The following is a 25,504-nucleotide window of genomic DNA, read 5'->3' on the forward strand; positions in this document are numbered from 1 at the left end:
ATTCACGAACATTTATTATTACAAAAATATAATTACTTAATTACTGTTGTTTAATATTTTTCGAATTAATTTTAATTATTTTGAATCATGGAATTAAATATTACAGTGCTTGAGAAATTCGTATTAGATATTATTTGAAAAATATTTAAAATAATTTTAAAACCTATTTCATTCAATAAATGAATGTGTTTTGAAGTATAAAATAATATATACAAAATAAGTAGGAAGAAAATGCTATTAAAACGAAATAAAACAAAACAAAACCAGAGAATATATTAATTAACTTAATCTTTTTATTATAGAATAAAATATTTTTTAATAAACAATATTAAAATGTATATATTCATTAAACATTATATTTAAAGGATTTATCTAAAAAAAGACATAAGAACAAAATAATGAGAATTAAAGTAAAGGAATTATTTCTTATATTTATTCAGTTATTACTTTTTGATGAATTTGAAAAATGTTTTACCAAATCACCTGTATATTTATAAAAGTCATCTCAATTTATATAGTGTATGATATAAAAATTATATTATATAACTCATAATTTTTGTGAAAATAAATCATTTGTAAAGATTGGCTGATTGAGAAAATATTGACATAAATAATTAATTGGTTAGTAATATATACTCAAAATATTTGCATTCCTACTATTCACACATATTGATAAAAAATATGACAACTAAAAAATCACAAAACAGCATCAATATATTAAATAATATAGAGGTTCTTCAGGGAAGAAATAATGTATGTAACTTTTATATATATTTTATTAAACAATACATTTATTTTCTAGTCTTCTTCTTTTTCATGTGAGTCAAAATTTCTATGCTCAAGTAATAATAATTAGAAGCAATAACATATTTTTTTATTCAAGAGAGTGCTTTACATAATGGTAGTTAATTTTAAATATTTTCAGGTACATATGAACACGAATTAATGCGATATGTTGTTTATGTTGAAAAATATTGTTGAATTAATGACTCAATTTTTATTTCTTATAGAGAGAAAACGAACTTTTGTTCAAATATCATTCATAATCAATTCACATTGAAATTTATTAATATACCGTCTCAATAATTAATTCATCATTTTCGGTAGCAATTTTCATTTGGTTAATATATAAATATAGTACTTTCCGCCAACGTTGCTTTGTTGACGAATACTTTTAGGGTAATACAACAAAAACGTGTATTATTATTTTTATGTAAAATTAGTAACAAAGTAAAAAATGTGTTCGAATTTATTGTATGTTATAATATAATGACATATCGACTTTAAATGTATAACTATGATCACTGTCGCTTGGTTATCTCGGAAAGGATTTTATGAAACCTGCAACATAATCTGGAATGTCGAGTAATTGATGTACACAGCTGATCAAGTAAATTATGAATTAGCTGATAGCCGATCAAAGATGAATGTGTTAATGGTTTACGACTGTTGGTTCTGATTAAGTTCAGTAAATATAAAAGTTTTGATAAACTGACATATTATTAGTTAGGCTGAGAATATTTCAATTGACATGGACTTTTTCTGATACTCCACGATGGATAGAGTAGGTATGGGTAGGTAGGTGAAAAAATAGATTGTTTCTTTATTTAAAATGACCAATATGTGTAACCATAATCGGTGCCATACATATTTGATAGTTTTTTACGGTACCATAGATCTGAGGGGCCTAAGTTTCAATAATTCTGTCGTCTTGACTTTAAGGGCATCGAAATAAGGATACATTACTCCACAACATCTCCCGATTTGGCACATGACCCAAGTTTGGCGAGTCCAGATATTCTATTTTTATAAACATCATATTACACATCATTTTTATTGTAAATAAAAAGGAAGGAAATAAATATTGACAATATTTTGAAATAACACATTTTATTTAAAAAATTATTGAATAAAATGAAATAATAAAAATAATTTCTATATGCTTTTCTATTTTTATAAAAACACCAAATTTAAATAAATTTACATATTTGAACAATTAAGAACTCCAAGAACCATGTACATAAACATTACCATAAAATCGTTTAGATCAAACACAGCCAATATAGTTAAAACCAAACGAAAAAGCCACCACTATATATGAAACCAGTAAAATTTTCCTAAAAATTTCCAAATATTATCGCTACTATTCTTGATCCACAAACACCATTAATGAATTGACTACCTCGAGCTTTCGATTAACATATTATACATTTACTAGCCTAAAACGAATGGATGATCGTACTTTATAGCTGAAAGACATTTCAGTCAAGATATCATTATTTTTACAAACTTATATACTCTTGTATAATAATTCATTGCATTTCCCTTGTTATTAGATCATTAGGGTGTCGTTGATAGTTTTATATTTTGTTTATTTGATCCAGGTTTACTTTTGTTAGCAATTTTAATTATTTCAAAGTATCACTATACACTGTTCTTACATCTTAGTAAAATGCTATCTAATTTCTTCTTTCCTGAATTTCATATTCTTCGACTTTTACTTTCAACAAATTCTAGTTATATTTTATCTGTAAAATAAAATTGAAATCATTACTAAAATATATTACGTTTAAAATAAATATCTAATTATTACCAATTATGCAGTTATTGCTAGTATTATTGATGAACAAGCTTCAGTAATGACTTGACTACTTACAACACAACAAGAATCATTTTCTTCTCTGTTCTTGTTATCATTAAATTTAGGCATACGTTGATACCTAATCCAGGTTGTTGTAAACGTTGTGTTATAAATTTGACAGCTAGAATTCCCACTATAAATAAAATTGATGCTGGATTGGATTTTATAAATTTTAAAAACCTTACATTCTGCATTTACCCTTGTTATTCCATATTTTAACATCAATGTATGTTAGACCACCAAGAATATATACAACAATACAACAATTTAATTATTATTATTATAGAATTATTATTGTAACACAAAATCTAAATATTCTATATTTTGTTATGGTTTTGATCTGATCGACTCGAAAAGAATGGACCGCCATTAGAAAAGGAGGACAATATAGTTTATTATTTTTTATGGTTTATTCTATGCCGGAGAGCGCACATGCGCATTATAAATCCGAAGATGTTGTGGAGTAATGTATTCTATCGAAATATTGCAGCTAGTTGGCGTAAACTTCTAACTTAAATAAAAACAAACGCAAGTAAAGTAAGTTTAGTGAAGTAAAATCACGTCACCTTTATGAGAGAAGCTCTTTATCATGGTGTCCACTGTGTTACACGTAGCGTCGTTGTACTGAATCCACGTGTCGCCTCAGTCATATTTTGCTATTGAATCTCGTGTGGATTGGTATGGATCGTGTGGACAATATATGGCAATAATGTTTGTTAGTTTAAACACTCATCTAACATGACATTAGAAACATCACGTTAGACTAAAAGCAAAATACATTAGAACCAAAATAAAACAACTATACTGGTTAGTCGGAAGATACCCTCAACTTGATCTAAAATCAAAAAAGTTGATCTATGATACAATTATAAAACCAATTTGGACCTAACGGGTGCAAATATGGGGTTGCACTAAAAATTCAAATCAACTAGTCATACTTTCTTACCAATACCTATCGCTACGTAACCAAAAAAGAACTGCACGATGACCTGGAAAGCAAATCTGGGATAGCTATGGATTTGAATTAAATTCAACGAGAAATCATCTGAGCCATGCCAGTAATTAAGTTGGATAAAACCGGATATATTCTTGTATAGTAACAGTCAGTAGATTTAGAGCCAAAGACCGTGGTTTGAAAACATGTTAGTAAGCCCAGTCCAGATAACGTATAATTGGTAAATAGAAAAGAAAAAGTAAAAAGAAATAGAAAGTATTTGCAGGGTTTGGTAAAGATATATTTAACTGTAAGAGGTTAAAATATATATTCTATTCAACTTTAGATCTTCATTAATAAACAAGAATATTTTAAACATTTTAGAATATGTTTGAAGGATATACAATAATATTAAATATAGTATTATTTTTCGCCTACTACTTCTTTCTTTCCCTGTACCTACATATCCTTTTAAGGAGCGAAAAGGGCGGGGTGACTAGTTAGTACAGGCCGTTGAGAAATATTATTGAATGTTGATTGATTTGTAAAGCCTTAAATTGTCATTGTAAAATTTGTTATACTATTAATGAAATAATGAATTTGACGGTTGAAGTCAAATAACAGTCATTGTAATTTTGAATTATTGTAATCACCTTTTACATTATAAACTATAAATATAACATTAATTAAATTCGAAATTGTTCATATTATATTCCTTTTAAATAAATAAATGAAAAATAACAGTTTCTAAGAAAAGTATATATTCTTGTTTCATTTCATTTATTTATTTATTAGTTTATGTGAAGTTACTTAATTTGGAAAAAATACTAATGTTAAAATGTGATTATGTAACATTTTAGTTGATAATATTGTTTAAATATAAATTATAGAAACCTATATTTACATTTTAATTCATTCATTTATGATCTAACAAACTATATTATACAATGTCAATTTTTATAATATTATAATATTTAACAATAATATAGAAACATTTACATTACAGATCATATGTGATACATTGTATAGAGATTTATCTCATTTGAAATAATAAAATAAAGAAGTTAAATATTAGGATGTATTTTGTAAGTATGAATATAAACAACTTTTAAACAAATTACCAACTGCTAAATTCGATGGTTTTTAACATTTCTCTGATTGGAGTTGGCCATGAAAGGTATGATATTATAAGCTGCTGAAATCCAATGAAACTGTTACTGCAGATGTCAATCGATGTCAAACTGAACAAATGAGTGATGTATTGTAAAGACCAAGCAATAGCTAATGACAAACGTAAAATCATTCTCTTGTACAACAATGGTCGGTCATATGTCTCAAGAGTTTCGGGGGCTCTACCCTTGCAGTTCGAATGGGAAGTTCTGCTGCACCCAGTGTACTCACCAGATATGGCGCCTTCCGATTACCACTTTTTCAGATCGATACAGCACGGCTTGCCTGGTGCAAGGTTTCTGAAATGCTGAAGAAGTGCGGAAGTGGAAATTGGTCTGCCAATCCAAGCCAAAAAGTTCGGCTAAATGATGACCCCGATTCGCTATGCAACTTTCGGCTCTTTTTAAGGAATTTTTGATGACATCCTGCAACATCTGAGGCTGAATTTCTTCAATTTAATGACGAATATTATCTTTGAGATGTTGAATCTTTTGGGGCTTATTCACATAAACTTTTGTTTTTAAAAAACCCCGTAAGAAAAAGTCTGGTGGTGTTAAATCCGGAGATCTGGCTGGCTATGCTAAATCGCCACTTCGCGAAATTAATCTTGGAAAAACGTCATTCAATATAGTCAAATCAAAATAGTAGCGGGACTTTTGCCCCACCTGTTATATATAGAATCAATAGAATCATAGTATATATCTTAAGATTGATTGGCGTTTACTTCGTAGTTTCTATAAGCACATGATAATCATCGTATTTACCTTTATCTCTTTTTTTGGTTTTACTTCATTTTATTTTTCGTCATAAATAAAAACTAAAATAGTAAATATAATAACTTGGGTTTATATGCAAATAGTATCGTAATATTTTGATTTAAAATATTATATAACGTAAACATGTAGAATTATATTTCGTGGTTGTAATATTGTCCGTGTACTTTCGGGAATTAATTTTAAATCACTGTTTCAAAATATTGTATACGAGTTCAAAACCGAAAACAGGTATATGAAATATCTGATTTCTTTTCAAAGGGGCGGATTTTTTTCAAAGATTCCAACATGAATATCAAATTAATTTCGAGGCAATATTGAAATGGAATTTGCCTGGAAATGATTTAATGTTTATGTTGCAAACGATAGAAAAAATTCTGAGGCTGTCCGTAAATGAGAGATCGGATTTTTGATGTTGTTTTCTCGTTTTTTAATAAGGTAAATTTGATTTTGTCGGTTATAATAAAAAAATATATATTTAATGACAAAATTGATCATTAATGATGTCCTGTAACATAGCATTCCAATGTTTCTTTCAATTGTACAGTCCCCATCAAACAGCATCCATTTTAGTGCAATTTTGTTTGGTTGAATATAAAATAACAATAATTTGTGTTATAAAATACTATATAAAAATTTAGCTTTCCTATATAAACTTAAAGAGTAGCCAATAAATTAACTGGAACATTTTACATATTTTTTTATTATTCTTTATGCTACATTTTTATTTAAATTGACGATATTATTATTACATAATTTAGATACCGTTATGGCTTGCGTGGTATTTTGATCAGTGATATCTATTGATGAGTAGTATCAATGTATTAAACGGCTAAACAAACTCACCTATTTGTTAAATTTGATAGTTTTGGCATTTCCTTACATAACTTAATCATCAAAGCCCATCAAACACTTTTGTGAAGTGGTGATGAATTATATCCTAATTGTCGGATTTGGTTTTAAAGAATTGGTTGGAAATTGGCGATTTTGCTGTTAATGACAATAAGTATATTGGTAAACTTCTTGAACGAAAAATTCCTTACGATGAGAAAAAGTTAAAAGGAGGTAAAATGATTATCACACGACTGAAAGTGTATTTTCTAACTGTTTAACATTGCCTGCCAGGCGAAAAATAATAGATTTCTGTAACATATTGTCACTGATCATAGTGCCTTCTTATTAACGCTTGATGAAATTGATGCAACATGGCTTGGAAAAAGCAGAAGAAGTCAATATCGTTCTTTCGACTTGTACCTCCATGTTATATACAAAACATAATAACTAACTTAGCTTTTCACAACGTTATATTCTAGTGAAGTATCTGAATTTACAAAGTAACCATGTTTTATTTTAGTTAAATCTATATTTGAAATTTTGTAAACAAATATTAACCATATGAACCAGTCGATTATATTATTAAGTTATAGTTTGTTCAAATATTGAATATATTGATTGCTTTATCTTAACTATACATTATAATATTTATTATGATCATGCTAATGAAGTCATCTGCTTGTAAGGTTGTCACTAAGATTAGGATTAATAAGCATTTGATAAGCTTTTCAATAGAGATAGTAGCTGTTTTCTAAAACTTAACTCTTTCCAGACTTTACCGTGAGACGTTTTTGCTCATGCAGAAGCTTTGAATAACATGCTATAGTTTTTTTGTCATTACATCTTTATTATAAACACTTAGTACAATCTTACTACTTTTCATTTGTACTTGGATTAATTCACAAGACGAGTGCAAGAAAATCTATCAATATCCTCAATTATAAAATTATAATAACTTATAGCTATAGTTTACACTAAAGGTATACACTTTATATAATTTCGTATGGTTTGGTTCGCTTCAATCTCCTGATATCCTGCGCACTGTGCGGAGTTGTATTGCTCCCACGTTATAGTATGATTTAGTAATCTTCTTTCGTGTTTCAAGGCAAAATCTTGGAAAACCTCGCAAATCCATTTGATTTCCAGGTTCTGCAATTCTTCGTTGGTTACGTAGCGATAGGCATTGGACCAGTTGATTTGAATTTTTAGTGCAACCCCATATTTGCACACCATAGGTCCAGATTGGCTTTATAATTGTCTCATAAATCAACCTCTTTGATTTTAGATCAAGTAGAGAGTATCTTCCGACTAACCAGTATAGTTGTTTTATTTTGGTTCTAATGTGTTTTGCTTTTTGTCTAACGTGATCTTTATCATAAATTGAAATTACATAAACAATATCATATATCTTCATTTGGTGGCCATAAACAACTTGAATCTAAACCATATTACATATTACTGTTATTTTATTTAAAATTATCATTACCTTATCAGTGACGTTGTTAAATTTAGTTTGTATAAAAGTAACCAAACTAAAATTGCATTGTATACCAAAGATTTCACGTTCAGTAGAATTAATGATTGTTATAAAAATCATTTAAACTTAATTATTGCTTAAAAAAATAATTCCATTAATTCATTTGAATTTCAATCTGTATAATATGGTACCAAGCATACCAATAAGCAAATAATCGTAATTAAAATGAACCTGAAATAATCCTCAAGATAAAGTGATTGTATCCGTGAGAACAGATGTTCAACTGTTGTGTAAGGTATTGATTTTGATTTGCAAAATAACGAACGATCCGGGTAGCTCATCAAGTTCAGTGATGAAGAAATGGAGGAAACTCGCGATTGTATCAAGTATTTAAAGAATTATACAAATAGATTTGTCTTATCAACAGTAGACAATTTTCCCCCTTGTGAATTGAAAAGTTAGGTAATAAGGGTGATTTAATTGTTTGTTATTTCAACATATTGTATTAGAAAGGTATTTTTGTAATGAATTTTAGCTGCTGCTGCTGAAAAATAGGTCTACAAAAACAACGAAACCATGTGCAAAGAAATTGCAAGTCCGGTGAACCGTCAATTATAACGCGAAATATCATCGGGCCCAAATCATGAAATGGTAAGACCATATGAAACCATAACTTATAATTGGAATCAACTACAGTTAATTCCTAAATTAACAAATTAAGGTACTAGTAATTAAGCCTACCCACTAGTAAACTTCAACAGGTAAAATATCAGAAAGCATTCGCTCTTATTTAGGATGACGGATCTACAAACTTGTCTATAGACTATTATAAACATAATTTAAAAACATCAGGGGGGGGAGGCGAATCTGAGATTACCTTAGCAGTAGAAAAACCATCCTAGGCCATGAGCCAGTTCGCTGTTAGCAGAAATCAAGAGTTAAAATTATGTTTTCCAATGGCCTTTGCCAGAATGGATTTATTCTAAATTTAATCTCAAAAAGAGTCCTACTAATCTTACTTCTTTTTTTACGCTGTTCAATCAGCATGATACAATTTTGCAAACTGACGTTTTTAGTTTATTTTTTTAAAACTGAGCTATAAAAGTTCAATTTTGAAATGGTGGAAAAAAATATTACTTTTTGCAACATATATCATATGACATATTCCTTGTTATTTATGTAATATATTTCTTACTTTGATATTCATAAGCTGAAGTAAAACTTATAGGAAAAACTATTCAAAGTTGCTTTATACAAAATTATAGTCAACTGCCAACGTCATTTTAAAGTAAAAAAGACCTGAATTTCCAAAGCATTATCAAATGTCCACATAATTATGTACGATAATGACATTAAAGGCTTCTGGTTATTGTGGTGAATAAGATTAATCACAAATATACTTTATGATATGAATCTTCAAAAACAGTTGTACTAAATGGGACAAATAATAATTTACCTAATAATATATTATCACACCAGTTCTATTAAAATTAAAGTTGCATAAAAACTGATATTGTAAAAGTTGAAGTGTTGTAATAAAGGCGTTGTGTATTTTAGCAATAGCAGAACTTATTATGTTTTGCAATAACAGTTAGGGATCCATGATGTATATTTATCTGTCACTTTTAATTTTACGCAACAGCTTTCAGAAAATAAAAAAAGCGGAAGAATGTTTGAATTTTAAATTAGAACTTTGCTTTCTACAAAAAAGGTTTTTAAAATTATTTGTGTAACAAATATATGAATAATTCATCAAGCGAATCTCGATTTTTCTTTGTCATATATTAAAGAATATACGTATTATAGCACATCAGAACATAGGAATATTTCGAGAGCGTAGACTTCATATATATCTCATTAATGGTAATAGTACTTTCGGTTTCGGATGGACACGGAAAAGCATTAGTTGATATGTTGACCTGGAGTATGGGGAACACATGTATCCACCAGCCAAAGTTTAATTTCATTTCATTTTATTTCAAGATGGCTTCCACCCCGTTAACAAAAAAATTAATGGTGGATCGCTGCTTTATTATAAACAAAAATGATATAATAATAAAACATATAAAACAATATAAACTGATGTGATTTTGTAACTTCCTTTCAAGTTTTACAGATAAATAATGGATAACTTCGCGTACCCATTTCATTTTAAAATCATGCGTATTCTTCGATGGTTATGCAACCATAACCACTGATACTTTAATCAAAGCTTACTTGCGATAAACGTTATAAATGGGTTTCTTTGATTTTAGATTATCTTTCAACTAACTAGTATAGTTGTTTAATTTTGAGTTTGATCAGTTTAGCTTTTTGTTTACCATGATGTTTCCATTTTAAAATACTCTTAAGATGAATGCCCATGTATTTTGGATTAACACAGAATGTTTTAGGTATCAGATTTAACAGTTCTTTAAAATATCAATCCAGAGTTCTCCGAAATCGATATATCTCTCATTTGGTGCAACCGTTTCTAAATATTTGGATGATGCAAAACTGAGTTATAGGTCCTTCTTTCCTTTGCGCATGTTCAAATTTTCAAGACGCTGAGCATTATAATTTCATAACTGTTGTAAGATTGAAAACCACTCTTTGAAAACCTTTGTAGCAATAGCTGTATTTTGTGTCTTATAAAAGACACGACATCGTCGCCAAGAATACTACGAATTGATTTCCGCCTTTTACAAATATTTTCTTATTATTGAATGCATTCTTTGTCAGTTTTCATCAACTTTGCTATTCTTAGGGATTATGTAATTCAAGTAGTTCAATCCTTTTAAACCCACAAAGGTCGATCCTGAATATTATTAGGAATATATTTTAAGCTAAAAGAATCTAAACATTAAGTAACAGTGATAATATTTCTAAATATTAAAATCACTCCATATATTATTTCTCATGAAGGCCATGCACCCATTCGTTGGATCAAAACGACTTGAAGTATTAACGCAAACTTGGTTTTCCGAGTGTTGCTGCTTTCGTTTTAAATTAGTATTAAATGTCAATACATTACTAAATATTTTGTATTAAATACTACCTAATTTATAATTTAATAAATGAAGACTTTTTCATATTGGCTTAATGTTTATTTATCGTTATATATGATATTATTCGTGTTTTGTTCATACAATTTATATTAAATTAAATGGTCGTACCAAAAATGGTACCACTATTGTTCAGGATAATAGTTTATCCTAATATTAATGAGAATATAAATCTTACTACAACACTTTCTATCGTGATATTTAAATGAATTTCTTAACTTTAAAAGAAAAAGTTAGTTTATATGTTTATATATTATTTAATAACTTTTTTGCTTTATTTGAATATCAGTGAATATCTGGATGTAGAAAGATTTATTATTTTCAATATTCGAGATTTGATTAAATCACTAAGACGACGTATATTTTTTTAGATTTTTTATTTAAATTTAGTAAATTTAGTTTTTATCAACTTTGCAAATCTATGAACAACAAATTGTAATTGTATTTTACAGTCGAGTAACATAGGATCTGCCTCAATAATTTTCAGAATTACCTCTTTTTCAGACAGTTTATTGCCGATAAATATATAAACACACAATGCTTCCTAAAGTAGGTAGTTAGGTGTCACATATTAGGTGTATACATAAGTTTTTTTTTAATTTGAAACTTTGGTGTAAAAAATCCCTACAATGTATTTTATTCAAAGTATTGTTCATCAATAGCCGCTAGTTTTTACCGTTTTTCACGCAATTTATGAATTAAATTTCAAGTTGGTCCCACCAAATGCTAATAATTAGCTTGGAGACATGGATATTCAATTTTGACGTTCATGTTGAGGCATAGTCAGATGGTCCCCGTGATTTATTTCGCTTTAGATTATCATAATGGATTCACTTTTCAACACAAATAATAATTCGATGCAAGAAACCTTTCGGATTTTAAAGTTGAAGCAGTATTTCACACATGACCAAATGCCTCTCAATGTCTATCGGCTTCAATCCATACGGCACAAAATATCCAAACTTCTGGATCATTTGCATGTTATTTAAGCGATTGAAAATGGTTTCCTGTTACAATTCTGCATATGATTCTTGCGTTTTTACATCATTATTGAGTAGCGTTTTCTTGTCCACCACTTTTAAAACATCGAAACCCGTATTCACTTGTTGAGATCGCGATGGAGCATGGTTGCTCTAAGCTTCATAAAGAATTCGGTGAACTTTAGCCTACTTATAATTGAAGTTAAAAGTAAAACTTTTCGCAAATATAATTGATTTAATTGACTAACATCCTTTTAGGTTCTGAAAACAAGAAATCAAGAATAAAGAACTCAAGACCACGCTGCAAAAGAAAGAACTTGCTTATGGTAAGAGCTGTATACCATTATGGCAGTATCACCCTCATTTCACCACGTCTAAACTTAGCATACCAACCCTTGATGGTTAATTTTCCTGGAGCAGTTTCCGGAAATTCGGCATGAAGCCAAGTTTTTGCTTCAACTCTATATTTTCCTTTCAAAAAGCAATATTTTCTCAACACATGAAATTCCTTTTTATCAATTTTTTTCACAATAACAAAAGTTGCTTCACTCAAAATGCTATAATTCATAAACTAATGATCCGACAGCTGGCAAATTTATACACACATCTTTTGAGGGTTAGCGCTAACTAAAAAACATATGGATTTAATTCTAGTATTACCATCTATGTGTCAGGCCGGGGACTTTTCAATTGACCCGTTACACTTTTAATTATAAATTGATTTATTACTACTTTTCATTTTTACTACGATCAATTCACAAGCAAGATGACTGTGGACTATATATATCAGTATGTATTTCCAAAATTAAATTTAAATTAGACTAACTTAAGTTAATAGCGAGGCATAACCTTGTACTGGTTTGTGTAGCTTGTCCACTGGTAAGTGTATTGTAAACACGTTGATGTGATTTAGTACATTTCTTTCAGGTTTTGCGGCGAAATCTTGGATAACTTCATGGATTCATTTGATTTCAAGGTCATCATGCAGATCCTCGTTAGATACGTAACTAATCAAAGAACTTTATTTTGGCAGCATTCTATTACTAGTGATGATGATTTGCAGAGCGCAACCTATGTACACCCCAGAAGTCTAGACTTTATTATTGACTGACAAATCAATCTCGTTTCATGTTAATTCTGATTCAATTTCGTTCATTTCAACCTCTTTCTAGTTTTAGGTGAAGTTTGTATAGATAAAAATCTTCTGACTGATCAGTACAATCCTCTCGTATGGCTCTGAAACTTGGATACTGTTACACTTGGATACTAACATCTGTAAGCTTGAGATCCTTCAAATGTGATGCTTAAGGCAAATTCTACATCTTTATCTCTCAGATCGTATCAGAAATGAGATCATCCGTTTGAGATAAGATAATCAGTGCACAATTGAGGAGAAAATTCAGAGGTGTAGATTACAATGGATTAGACATGTCAGTCGAATGAAGGGCGAACGAGTTCCTGACAAATTTCTGGGGCGAAATCGACCTTTTGAGTGGAAGACGCAGCGAACAGTTTCGAAAAAGACATGGACATTACTGGATTAATACATCAGTATCTTTTCCCAATATTCCCCTAGGCTTTGATGTTTTAGTACATCCAAATTGGTTTTATGATTGACTGACAAAAAAAAAACCTCTTTAATTTTTGGCCGAGTCTTTATGTTCCGACTAATCACTAAAGTCGCTTGACTTTGAGTCTCATCTTTTTGTCTAACATGATGTTTCCAATATAAATTACTATCGAGATGGATGATGGTGTATATAGCTGATAATGCTTAAGGAATTGAGTACCGCTAAAGTAATATATTTAGGTTTCTGTTTTATTTATATTTAGTTATTTTTTCAGTTTCTAGTCCATATGTAGATTTTATTGACGGCTATTTGTAGATTTTCTATTGCTACAGAGAGATAAATATATTTTGTCATATTGGTAGGTAAAATTAATGTTGCTAATGTAATGGCCAAGAACATCTTTATTATAGAGTCTATGAGTGTGGTGGTATAGAGTAAGTTATATTACTGAAGAAGATAATAGCATGTTTTGTTTCATTTATTAGTTAATCTTTTTCGGTAATTTTTTTTATTATAAGACTATTGTAGTATTAATACATTTATGTTGTTATATTGGTTATAAGTGCATGGATCGATTAAGGCTTATTGATGTAGACCTGCGACTTTGCGACAGAATTACGCGCGATTGCAGCACCATCTTGTTGGCTAATTCACGTCAGCTCTTCGAGTCTCGAGAAATAACCATAAATGTCTGCAGAATGTCCATTTTGGCGTACCCTAATTTGTGGTTTGCTGAAACCGCATATCGTAAACGTTCATATCGTTTAAATTCGTTTAAAAAAATCACCTATTAGAGCTCCTTGAGATAGTACGTACGAATCAGACTGATCGAAAATCCGCACCAAACAATAACTTTTTGTGCATAAATGAAGTCTACTATTGAACCCTGAGTCAATCATGCTTATTATATTATAATACACCATATTATTGCCTAGAACTTCTTAGTCTAGCTATTAAGTAATATCTAGAATCTACATCAGTTCAGTTTAATTCAACGTAACAAGCAATGGAATGTATTATCAGATAATTACTATTTATATGAAATTAATTATTACCGATTAACGTAATTTTGAAATTAAATCTTTAAACTATTTAGACTTTGTGCTGATCTAACATGCATTTAATTTTTCACGCGATAAACAAATATTATCAGTCGACGAGCAAAAGAAATATTCAAAATTTCTATAAATAATATATCTTATCAAAAATAATAATATTTTGTTAAATAAAATAAACATCATTTTAAACATTTTTATCATGACACAATTAATGAACGTATTTAGAAGCATAAAAAAATTGACTTTGATAGTTATGTTGCAAAAATCACCTTGGATACACATACATTCTTTCTATTCGCTAAATTTTTCCACTTTTCACGCAATCGTTATGGATTTGGAAAATGTTCGCTTTCTATGATATTCATTTATGGCTGACTTTGTTTTCCATTCAGAAGGTTTGCTACAAATTGCAATCTGCATTCAAATTTGTCCATCAACTGTGTACTCATTATATTGGCTTAAATATCGTATTATAATTCATGCAAGATTCATTCGTTCATGCATTTTGCATATATATTGCAGTGTTCAAGTCTTGGAGCCATACAGAAGTGTTGATTTATTATACCAGAAGTTTTTTTTATACCAGGATAAACTTTTGTGAGTTTAGTTCTGATTGCAATATAAAAAAACCGAAAACTTCTACAGCTTCATATACTGGCTTTCTTGAACTGGCTTAATGCTTTAGTCGTGGATGCTATTTTCTTCTTATGTATTACTAATCCCAAATATTTGAATTCCTGTAGTTGCAGTTTACAATCTAATTTATGTCAGTTGCAAATTCTTTGGCCTTTTTTAAATTAATTATTAATCCTTAATATCTATATAAAAGAATATATTGAATATATAAATTAATCAATAATTTTATAGCCTTATATTGAATACAGTGTTTCTTTGAAATACTTTTCGCAAAATTGCATAAACTGCTATATTGAAAAGCATCTCCTTACTGAATACCGGTTAGGACCTTAAATGAATTTGGAAAATAGCATTGGTACGCATCTAATGGAACCATCGTATGATGCCTGAAGAAGTTCTAAAATTCTCTAAAGAAAGTATAAATTGAAGGCCAGTATGCATTCGAACGCAGAAAGAAAATAAATATGATTAAAGATCTACAACAATCTAGAACAGTAATTCACTCTAAATCCTGCCTATTTGGCTTGTTTTTTTAGCGAGCTTTGCCTTTTCTGACAATTGGTGGGATACTTATTTTCTTATAGTTTTTGGAGTGTATTTCTTTCAATATTGGAACAATTATTGCTTTTTTAAGTATTAGAGGAGATGCTAAACCTGTAGAGCTATATGAAGAACTGTTGTATTCAACGTTTGAGAACGAAGGTACCGTTTCGATTGGCAACTTCTACTTTATTCAAAACAGTCTCCTAAATCACTATACCGCTCATTCTAATGCTCTTCGTAACATCTCGATGCCCATTTGTAGAACGATCAGATCAAATCTATGTTTCATTTACAGAGATATACCGAAGTATCCTTCTTTTATACTTTACAGCTTTAAAAACCGTCAGTGAGTGTTATTGTTGACTACACATTTCGAGAAAAACTTACGTACTTATAATTTGCATGTGAAATTATAAAAACTTTTATTTACGATTTTCAAAAACTACTGATATTTATAAGTTTTGTTTTTATAAGTGTAGGAAAGCATTGGTTAACCAATAGCAATATTTATTAAACAATAATATTTATTATATAATTTCCTAATTTTATTATATCAGATTAAGATTAATGTCAATAGCTAGATTTATTACTTATCAAAAACGAAGGAACTATAGATCAGAAATAAAATATATGGATATCCTAAAATCCCAACGAGAAAAGACAGAAATACAACTAATTAACCAAACCCAGAGACACTGAGGTTTGGGTTAATTGGTTAATTAATGTTGAGAAAATGATTAGGCTTATTATGATTTGCTAAAAAAACAGTAATAAGCTCTAATAATGTTTATTTGTTTTACTTTAATATTGATTATTCCGTTTACAAGTAAAAATAGAAATAGAAGTTTTATAATGTTAGAAAAATATTGCAATGTGTTGTTATCAAGAGTGTAATATCTTGTTATCAAAAATATAATATTTTAAATAAATATTTTTATCTGATAAATTTAACAGGAGAATTTAAAATATGGAAATATAAATCGAATTTTATCGGTGGTAAAAAAAACCTATTCAACAATTAAATAAAATCGTTAAAACGCACAGACACATGTGAGTTGGAATTGCAATAACCCCAGGCTAATGCATGTCCAATATTCAGTATCGCATAGCAATAAGTGTATCAAATATTGTCCTTTATTTATTAAATATTTTATGAATTTTCAAGTTATGAAAATGAGATAATTGTGATTAAAATATTAATGCCATATTTACACTATAACTGTCTAAAAAATTTAGTTGACAAAAGTCGTAGTACTTATAATATATATATATACATATATATATATATATATATATATATATATATATATATATATATATTTATTATATATCCTTCAATGCATGATTAAAACCAATCAATGATAGTCTGTAGTGGTTTGTAGTAGATTATAACTTTCTTATCTCAACAAATACACAAAATTAATTTGTAACTGATGTTGAGAGTTCTCCCACCTTAATCGACGACTTTTTATGCTTGGTATTGCTTTGATATTTTTAATTTTTATTATCGATGATAATCCGATGCAATGATTTCTTTGTTTTAAAGTGAAAAAATGATCAGAATATATGCAAGCCTCTAATATTATACTTTATTTTCGTTATTGCTGAATTAAATGCTCAGTATAGATCCTGAGCTACACAGATATACTGCAATGATTTCTTCGTTTTTTTTCTTGGGACCATTACATTATTTATAAAAGAACACTTCTTAATGTACATAGATTTTATTAAGTCACTCTTAAAAATAGCTGGTTTCGAGGGGAATAGATTGGAGAAAGAACATGGAAATATTGTATATCTATAGAAATATCTTTGGAAAATGTTATGAATCTTATCAATATATCAACTAAGATGAATGAACATCAAGATAATAATAATAACTCGATACAAAGAAAGATAATGTAAATATAGATAAATATTAGTTGCTTGCATGTACTCTGGTATTTTTTTTACTTGAATCGATCTGAAAAAGTGGTAAGCGGAAGGCTATATGTCTGGTATTATAGGTGCGACAGAACTTCTCATTTGAGCTGCAGTAATGCACCCTTCATAACTCTTCCATTGTGAGATCGATCATTGTCATTGAAGAGGTTGACTTTACGTCTGTTGTTGCTAGTCTTTTGTGCAGTATGTTAGTTCATCGTGTCGTTCAGCTTTTCAACTGATGTCGGTAGGCATCTCAGTAACTTCAGTTTTAGTTCCTCGTAATATATTACGAGATATATGCTATACCTGCTCTTACATATTGCTAGTTCCACCAAATGTACACCAATATTTTACTGTGTTAATGTGCATGGTTCTCTTAGACTCACCAATACATTTTTGAGTTTAGGAATTTTATAATATATTATTTTCATCGTCAGTTACAGCACGTCACAGAAAACACCTTTACATGTGGTAGAAATTGTATTTCGATTTTGATCTTTCCCATCACATGGAAGTGTTTAAAAACAGTTGATTAATCAATTGGTAAAGTTACAATTGCTTAGTTTTTAAACCTTTTTTATCCCTAGGCTCATTTTACCAATGACACCAAGATCAGCACACCATTACACCAAAATGGACTATTAGAAACTATTAGAGAGACGACGACTATTAGGAGTAGAATGACCATACATTTTAAAAATTTATTGATGGACTTCGTCACAATGAATGAATTCGGCGAATAACTCAATAATACTAAATAGACAACTATTATTTATTTATTAAGATTTGCCAAAACCATAGAATTTTACGGTTAAATAGTTTAATATATGGTTACATGAATATTTCGCATTTTCACCAATAGATATCGTTGATAAAAATACATACAAACACCTAATGTGTTTCAGTTGTCATAGAGTGCTTACTATTTGGATGATGAAAATATGTTAGTAGTATCAATGGAGAGAGCTGTGTGGGGAGGAATGGAGTGGGGGATACTGGTACAACATAACTTACAACAAAATATTAAAATATTTCTCACATATAGCTATTAGTAATTTAATGTTTTAAAATATTCTATTATTATCTTGATTGTTCTAATAATTATGTAAGTTATTTTATAATTAATATAATTATATATAAATATAGTTGATATTGAATTATCTTAACAAGAGTATCTTTAAATTGGTGGAAACCAAATCAATTTACTTAATACCTGCGAATACCTGCTATTTTAGGAGGTTTTTTTCAAAATTGTGAAAAAAGAAATTTTATGCTATATAGAATAGGTTTGCTTTAAAAAACAGTGTTATAAAATTATATATTATATATTATAAAATTAAAAAAATATATTATAACATTTTAATATTGTTACATTATATTTACTTTATTAATAATAATGAATAATTGTAACAATTAATCCAGTTTAGATAAGAGTTTTTTAAATGAAAATATACAAAAAACGTAAACATGCAAAAAATCGTTTAAATGATTTCCTTGTCATCTTGGGATGTAAAGTGTATTTTAAAATACATATGTTATTATGGTTGCTTAACTTTAACGCATTAAGACTTAATGATTATGCAAATTTAATTTTTTTAAAATAACCATTTTGTAAAATTATTTCAGCACTTGTGCTATGCTTGTCTCATACTCGTGTTATCGATGTATTTTTATTATTTAGTTTAAACTTTTCATCCAATATCTTATTTTTGGAGACGGAAAAAAAGCGGTCTTTTATAAGTTCAATAGGTTACACGTTCATATTTTAACTAATGAAATTGTATCACATAACAAGGGTTCCTGTTTTTCCAATATTTTTTATTATATTATTATTTTTATTATATTATATTTATAGTATTTCCAATATTAATTACGTTTACTGCAAATATCGTAAGAGGTGTTCTAATGAATGGAAAAAAGTCTCAACTGTTGTTGGTTGGAGTTGCTGGCCTGTTGGTTTCTCAACAAGAGGTAGAACATCGATGTGGTTATTAACAGAACATTTGAGGTTAAATTATTATATAGAATCAAGCTAATAGAGTATCCTTATATATCATAATGAAAACGAATAAATATTAGGTGCTTGTATTTATTTTGATTTGATTTGGTCTTGTTTATATATTGATACAAGTACAACAGAACAATAGTAATAGATTAATTTGTATATTAATATAAGATGCAATTAAATTAATACTTTGATCGGTTTCAATGATTTCAAACTCTCCAAGAATTCAAATGTACTATAGAAAGCCTACAGCATACTTCAGATGTTTACTGACGCCAACTGAACAAATTGAACGACTCATTGTTGCAAAAGAGATCAACAATACCGAATAATAAGCGTAATGTCATCATCTTGCATGAGAACACTAGACTACACGTTGAAAGAGTTGCGGAGGTTTTAGGTGACACACCCACACCCAGTTTTAAAGTGAAAACATGATCAGAATATATGCATGCCTGTAATATTATACTTTATTTTCATTATTGCTGAATTAAATGCTCAGTATAGATCCTGAGCTACACAGATATACTGGTTAGTATACATATATTGTAAGGTTTTCCTGATTTTTCATTTATCAGGATATCATAGTTGATCACAATATTTTGATAATGAATTATTAAATATCCATCGCGAACTAAAAATAGTACTAAGCTAGTGCTATAAAGAATTAAGAATATTAAAAATTACCATTAAGGAAATTCTAGTGTTTGCACATATTTCATTAGGTTAAAAATATAATTCTGTGCATTTGCGCATTCCAAAAAAAAAGTGTTATCCGATTGGCCAAAAATTAAATCTATAATTTTGACTTAGAAGTGAATCTTAAGCTCAATAGGTCAACGGCTACTGTAAACATTTATGCTGATTATATTGCAATGCAACATCGGTACAGAAAAAATAGACTCTAAGGTTAAAAGGACATCTCTAATGAGGGTAATGCTTAAAGTGTGTGATAAGAAAAAAATTGTAATGTCGCCAATTTCTATGTGGATATTCGATATTATCGTTTACGTAGTTACAGCAAAAGTATAAGATATACTAATCGATTATCTCGAAATATATTTTTAAAGCTTAATTTTTAAAAATAAATTATTTTTTATCGAGCTTCAAATATCATATATATTTATTTTACTACTTAACTAATTAACTTCACCACTCAGAGAATTTGGTAAAATGTATTCCATTACTACATCATATGGTTTGGTAATCGGGAGAAGTAATATCTGGTAAGTACTGCGAAGTAGTGTCCTGTTGCGGCCCTGATCACTTGGTCGGATTTGTATTAAATTGTAAATAATTTTTTTATGTTTTTGTAATTTCCAAAAGCAAAAATATGTGAAATTAAATCAGTACTAATCAAAAGTATTAAACTGTATTATTTACACCAAGAAAAAGAAAAACATCCTAAAATTAGAATAAATGATGTTTAAATATCATAGTGGTAGGTAGTAGAACTCTTTGTTATTCCAACATTTGCAACATGCTTGATACTCAGAGATTTGTTATTGTCAAATCTACACTGTAAGAAATAAATAGTTTTAATATTGAACAAACTTGGGGAATTGCAAAATTCGACAAGGAAAATAATCTCAGTCACGCCAGTAACCAATCTGAGTAAACCAGAAATTTTCTAGGATGATTTCTGAGTCGGTCACTCGCTAGTCGGTTGACTAAATGTTGAGGATCGCGCCACATCCACATCAGTACAGATAAACTCTAGTTGGTACAAAGGTGGCTTAAAAATATGATAAATTGGGAAATATTGAAAAAATACGTTGATTTTGGTCGCAAAATAATTTGGACGCCCATTTTTATCTTGATAATTAAGTAAATATTATAAAGTTGTACCGAAATAGTCGTAACGGGAAGTTACTGTTTGATGCAATATTATAGTAAAATAATGTACTAAATGACAATACTGACTTTGAAATGAACCTAAAATTTTTAAGAAAATGGTGCTCATACCAGCCATCAAAAATCCAGTTTTTATGTGTTAATCTTGATTTGTGGTTTAAGAAATTTTTTTGCCATACTTCTTGGCCGGTTTGCTATTGAACTATTTTAAGAATCAATTTTATTCCACATATACACCAGCAGATTTACTATTTGTTATTATTGTTCCATATTTTGTAATTTCTAAATCAAACTACTTTATTCATTTTTAACATAATACAGGCTAAAACTAATGATATAGTTATTTAGTAGTTTTCGATCAAAAATCATATTTTTTAATGAATTACCTAATTAATACTAACATTTTATTAATATTTTGGTGAATTATGAATAAAATTCAACCTTATTGAGACTAATATATAGTTACTAGCCGTTTTGTTTTGCAAAATAAATTAATTTGTTATTAGTCGCAATTAACTTCCAACAATCCCTAAAAGTTTTTTTATCTATGGTCTTGAAAGTTTTTGAGGAAATGTACATCAGGAGCCTTGAACGTCAGTTTGGATTTCATAACAAGCATATACCATAGAATAAATACGTAGATTAATAAGCCAAATATTAATAATTATAGACCTAAATGCTAAAGGATAATGCTCCGCTGCATTCCTGGATATGGAATAGAATTTTGATAGTGTGGCATGCCTACAGTAGCATGTTATTAATTTTAGCGGTTGAAAATCTACAGCTGCTATAATTTTTTTAAAGATAAACAGTTTAGTATATGACAAGATGAAGAACATACATTTATGTACTACATCTAATATATTCAATTCTACAAGGCAGTGTATACTGTTGGTCTTGTATACTGCTGATTTACCCACATGTGAATCTTCGAATCCCACATATACAGAATTTATGATAAAATTATATATAGGAATGATATAATATGATTTTTGGTAATTTTGAATTAGTTTTGGCTGACAAAAAGGTTGGCAAATAAGTGTTTGATAGGATCAAAAGGGCATGTTGCTTTAAAATAATAATTAATTATCAATATTGTGAACATCTTATAGTAATAATAATATAGTAATAATACAGGAATTCGCCCACCTTAGATTATTAAAAATCTTTAAACCCTAGATAACACAGTTTTTATATAAGGTTTCACATGTTAGGCCCTAAGCTGGGAACGGTTCGAAGAATTTATTTTCGCTTTTCTATATTAATCAATCTGCTTCTAGGAAGATGGTAGCTAACGCTCAATAATGGATAATACTGATAATGTAATAAATCAATCAAATAACGTGATACAAGGATTAAAATTGTTACGAAGTCTGTTAAACATAGAAAAACCTGTCGAAACTATTCGAGCGTGTTCGGTAAGTGTAAAGTTTTATTGGTTAAGAAAACTAAAAATAAAAATTAATTATGACCGCAATGTTCTAATCAAAATAAATAACTCGCGACTTATTGCAACTGGATTATAAAAATATCGCATACAAACGCGGAATGTTCCATCTATAATTTAGAATTAAAAAGCCATGTTGCAATTGTTGTTACTGGCTATTTTTACGCTAATTAAATGTTATTCTTATTTGATAATGGAGAAAAATCGGTTAATAAACAGCGAAATAGTTTGAAGGTTATCTAAGGCAAAATAGGCGAATAACAAAGATAGTCCGTGGAATAAATAAAACGTGTGATACAGAATATTATTACTCAGACCATCAAGTGTTGTGACTGGTTTGCATGAAGGAGATGCTTTGTTTTCGATATTCTTATTGCTTATATTGACACTATTCTTAGTGGCATTGGGACTTTAATTATTTGCATATTGCAGTCTTTCTCCTTTTTTGCTATTGTCAATATTTACAATATACCTAATAAAATATGTGGTCCCTGTCTCTAGACAGGTTTTTTAAATCAATTAGTATTGTGCTGGCATACACCATACTTCGGTAGTAAGCAATAACGTTAAAAAAAATTGATTTCGTTTATGCGAATTGTTGCAAATTTTTAGTTGATGAATTTTGCGGAGAAATAAAAAAAAATACAATGAAATGAATTAGATTGGGGATAATTATGAACTATACAACATTATAATTATTTCAAATAATATTTTAAAAATTAACGACCAAAAATTTCTTATAAAAATATATTCACTTCAACATATGCACTGGATAACCTTATCACATACGATATTTCATACATTTATTATTATTTATTATTTTTCTTTTTATATATTTTAAAGTCTCCTTTTAACAATTATGGGTTCATCTGGACTGGGCCTAAAGTTTAACGTGGGCTCCGAACCACGGTCTTCAGCATTAAGCCTACCTACTGGCAAGTGACCAACTTTAGAAATTATCCTAGAAGACATCCGGTCTTACCCAGCCTGGTTACTGGCGCGACTGGGATCGTTTTCCTTGTCAGATTTCTTACACTCTTGCCTAGACCAATCACACATTTTAAAAAATTACAAACATACATCTACGACCATGCCACAGCAGGATTCGAACTCGTGGCTATCGCAACAGTACGAGAACCGTCCTATCGCCTTTTCCACTGTGCCACCAAGCCGGCTATTATCATTTATTAAATACTTGGTTGGAAGATGCCTTTTTTTCGAAATGTTTATACTTTTAGTGAATAAATTAATATTTAGAAGCAGTTTTTAATCAATTCCTGTGATTGTCAAAGACAGAAGAAGAAGAAGAGTTAGGAGCTGAAATTTATCGTTTATAGTTATTAATATATATCTGTTTCTCATATCAGTCTTTATCGGCCCATACTTTGATAATCACATCAAATTTTAATTCCCATTAAGAAACATTATGTCTGAGTATAGAAAATATAGAGACTCGGCATTTTAAATTATAATAATATTCGTAATAATTACATTCATAATAACATTAATAGATAATATTCGTAATATTTGTAATATTCTATTTGTAACAATCGCCCCAATGTCAGAATGTGGATATTTTAAAAAATATTGACATATCGGCTTTGAGAATTCTTTTAACGACGACAGTGGGAGAATCATCAAAAATATTAAGTTTTTTAAAAAAATTATATTTTACTTCACAATACTCTAGTTTTAATATGCATATTTTGCTACAAAATTGGGATGTGATATTGGTAGAAATCTGAAATTTAAGTTCGATATTCTATTTTATAAATATCAATACTTTTTAGAAAAATAATATCAAAATATATATCGATATATTAATATTAATATTTCGATCAAAAAGAACGACACAAAATGCATCATATAGCTGTCTTTAATAAAATTATAAATCTTATTTATCTTATTTATTGTAATACCCTAAATCCTATGTATTGTAAAAATGTCAAAAATAGCTAAAAATCCAATTGATTTTACAATATTTACTTTCTGTTGCTCAGTTTGAGTGTGTTTATCCGGCATTGTTTCATTGTCTCATTACTTGTAAATTTAAGTAATATAAAAAATATAAATAAAAATGAGGCTGTATGTGCGATTAAAAACGTCTAAAGACAAATAATACGTGCAGTGTCAACTGTTCGTGATAAATCAAAACAATTAGAAAAACAAAAGTGAATATTATAACTTACGGTCGTCGGAGAATTTTTACTGTATCTTGAACATGTTAAAGGAGACGTAACAGTTTTAGCGCGAATGCCCGGACAATTCGGTGCTCACTAAAAAACTATTTGACTTTTTTTTAGAATGTTTTGTTAATAGATAGAACCAACGTATGAACATATGGGTCTAGTTGGCGATGTACGAGCGAACTGTTTATTGATAAAATTTTGGGCATGTTTTGAATGTTCGGATTTTGATATGTTGTGGTAGGTTAACAATGTATATTGTTTATATTCGTTATGTCTGCGGTGTCTTATTTTGCTCTGTAATTGATGTAGGTCGAACGATGTCTGATTGTGATTTAGTTTGACTAGAAATAAATGTTAAATAAGTTGCTAACTTTAGTTACTTATTAAATGTTCCATAGATTATTTATTAAAATCATTATGAC

At 28.9% G+C, this 25,504-nt stretch overlaps 1 protein-coding gene across 2 annotated transcripts in view; it reads right to left on the reverse strand.

Annotated features, from left to right (window-relative positions):
- br (broad-complex core protein) overlaps positions 1 to 25,264 on the reverse strand; it is a 132,061-nt gene extending 106,797 nt beyond the window's left edge. The window contains exon 1 of one of the 2 annotated variants that reach the window (XM_076419862.1): positions 25,083 to 25,219. The gene's annotated coding sequence lies outside the window, so the exon portion shown is untranslated. Of the gene's footprint in view, positions 1 to 25,082 lie in introns of both variants that reach the window. The other variant, XM_076419874.1, reaches the window with a different exon arrangement.
- Between the last annotated feature and the right edge of the window lie 240 nt (positions 25,265 to 25,504).

Source organism: Rhynchophorus ferrugineus, unplaced genomic scaffold, assembly GCF_030347505.1.
Source record: "Rhynchophorus ferrugineus isolate W39M unplaced genomic scaffold, kcgeb_rfMv2 rfM1, whole genome shotgun sequence".
NCBI lineage: Eukaryota > Metazoa > Arthropoda > Insecta > Coleoptera > Curculionidae > Rhynchophorus > Rhynchophorus ferrugineus.